General features: G+C 34.4%; 1 long non-coding RNA gene across 1 annotated transcript; it reads left to right on the top strand.

The window, feature by feature from the left end:
* The first annotated feature begins 296 nt into the window (after positions 1-296).
* On the top strand, positions 297-1,956 carry LOC142103357 (uncharacterized). Its single transcript, XR_012679334.1, has 4 exons — positions 297-833; positions 1,043-1,132; positions 1,371-1,703; positions 1,903-1,956. It is a non-coding gene; the product is annotated as an uncharacterized LOC142103357 (long non-coding RNA).
* Positions 1,957-2,899: the final 943 nt, after the last annotated feature.

Genomic DNA, 2,899 nt, shown 5'->3' with positions numbered 1-2,899 from the left:
TAATTGATGTAGTAATTTTTTTTTTGTTTTACAGAGCAATTAGAACACGACAGTGAATCACTGACATTTTCGCCAGCTGACAGTTTGGTCCACGAAGATGCTGCAACAAGATTTGAGATGCTACAGCAAGCCTTCCCCAACCTTCAAGTTCCAACCACCGAAGGGGAAGGTCCATCTCAAGCAAGGGTACCTTCCACAGGCACCAGTCTTCCAACACAACTGGTGCACGGTCTGCCAGAACAAGCCACTCGGTTTCATTCCATTACAGACTTTGCCAGAAAGGTGGAAGCAAGGCAGGAAACATCTCGCCGAAATATGGAAGACAGAGTTCAGAGAATTGGTGACTCGGTAGACCGTTTAACGTCTGTTGTGGAAGAGGTACGAAGCTCCCGTAATACCACCAATTCGTTACTGGAGCGACTCATCACAGTGCACAGTGAAATGTCAGCATCTATTCAAGTAAATAACAACTTACAAACGCGAATGGCTGTTGCAATGGAGCAGAATACAGCAGTGTATTACCAGATGAATCAATCCATGGCACAGATGCATATGCTACAACAACAACAGACAATGCATCTGCAAATGCTGTCAATGCATGTAACGAATATCAGTGAAGAGCTGAGACTCCGGCGAGTACAGGGTAATGTTTCAGTCCCATTAGCCGATTGGAACATTTCTGGATTTGTTCCCCCAACACCACAGCAGAGGACGTCATCTGCACTCCACACCCCCGTGGTGGAAGTAAGAAGACCGGAGTCAGCAAGGAGGAGATTGTTACAGGAACATCCAGAAGAGGAAATCATCAACCCCGTCTCATCTGAGGAAGAAGGGTAAGAAAATGATTAGTTAAAAGAAGCGTATAACTGATAATAGGTTAGTGACATGAAAACAAAAAAATGTCATATGTACAGTAATGTCTACTTTTCTGGATTAAAAATGCATATTAGGGAGAATTCATTGTTTTTTATATTTTATTTTTTAAAGTTTCTTATATGAATGTAAATGTATCCTAATTTCTATGTTTTACATTCAATTCTAGGTAACCCAGAAGCATCGTGAATCAAAATGCGTAGGAAGTGAAAGTAAGAGGATAACATCATCCAAAAGCATTACGTTACAATGTTATTTGGTATTTATTTATTTCTCTCTAGGATGCATGCCTGAAATGTCTGAGTCTCCGTGTGTGTGTCTCCTCGTGTGTGTGTGTGAGTCTCCGTGTGTGTCTGTCTCCTCGTGTGTGTGTGTGTGTGTGTGTGTATATATATATATATATATATATATATATACATAAATATATATTTTTTTATTTTTTTTTATTCTTTAGCAAATTTAAGTAATCATATTTTTACTTTTTTATCCTAACACAGAAAAAAGTGAAATGTAAAGACCTTTCAACATCAGGAATGATCAGCAATGTTAAATATTTGGTGAGTTTGTTTCAGTTTATTCTTTTTCCTAAAAATGTAATTTTTTTATTTTTTTTGCAGAATGGAAGGGATATCATGTGACATGGACAATGAATATTCTACTCCATACTGATCCTTCCTTGTTTTAAAAGTTATGTTTGTATTTTGTAAAAAAATACAGGTTTTACATACACTTCTTTCTTTTTACTTTTTTAAGATTGCACCCAAATATTGGATGGATACAACTTTCATGAATATGGAATCGAAAATTGCAGACATAACTAAAGTTTTCAGGTAAAAAACTATATAACTATTGACTTAGACATACATTTTTAATGCAGTTTATTTAAATGTTAACATTTTTCTCCTTATCAAGAGTCCAACTATAGGATATGTTTTGTGTCCATATCAACTAGTATTTGTTCCAGTATTTAGATGTGAAATGTAATATTAATTTCAAAGAAATGCTTTTAATAAAAAAAAATTCTTGCAGATGTTCGGATGGAATTGGTGGATGTCATTTTAAAGAAACAGCTTGAAAATCCAATGGACTGAATGAACTTAAGAAAAATGTATTAAAAATCTTATTATGTATTTTGTACAATAAAATTTTACTTTTGAATTTATTGTTCCTTTAATTATTAGATAGATACACCTTCATCAAATTCAGTTACCTAGCCAATATTTTAGGGGGATAGTATTTCCATTTTTTAAATTTGGGATGTTGTACACTTGTTAACTGTGAACTACTGCAACCATTTTTGGAAAAAAAAAAATGCAGCACATGACAATAGAGAGAATAGACATGACATTTTTACATGTACCCTAAACTTTTTTGGATACATGTATGACGGTTGTAATGGCTCCTACTCTGATATATAGTCATTAGTGGTTAAATTTGCATACATATTTTTAATTTCATTAAATTTAAAATTAAAAAAGTTGTGCTTAGGTAAGAAATAGTATTCTTAAATTAACTTTCAGGGAAAGAGTTGAATGTTTAACACTCAAGATAGCAGTTTGAGATAATTTTCAATGGGATTAAACTAAGTATAGCGTTTTCTTTAAAAAGGTATTGATACAACAGGGTGTATTATAGCATCTGTTTGTATAAACACATCACTAGATTTACTTTGATTGCGGCATACCTCAGGCAGATAAAAAAAAAATATAAAAAAAAAATAAAATTCTAAGCCCCAAAATAATAAAAACAGTTTTCCACTTTCTATTTGCTTGTAAACATATTCCTGCCAGTCTACTGCTGTATAAGTAAAAAAAAATTTTTTTTTTGATTTGGGTTTACCTTTATTTTTCAAAACCAGCACTAGGCAAAACAACTTGGGTGATAGGCACTATAGCAGGGGTAAGAATGCCATAATGACTAAACACCCACAGACTGTTCAGCACTGGCCTGGATTCGCTAACAAGGGTGTTCCCCTTGCAAAATGTAAGCGGGCCACCCCACTATTGACACCCAGGCCAGTGCTGAT

This window comes from Mixophyes fleayi, chromosome 10 (assembly GCF_038048845.1).
Source record: "Mixophyes fleayi isolate aMixFle1 chromosome 10, aMixFle1.hap1, whole genome shotgun sequence".
In the NCBI taxonomy this organism is placed as follows: domain Eukaryota; kingdom Metazoa; phylum Chordata; class Amphibia; order Anura; family Limnodynastidae; genus Mixophyes; species Mixophyes fleayi.
Note: the sequence above shows the minus strand (reverse complement) of the source record. Positions and strands in the feature narration are given on the sequence as shown.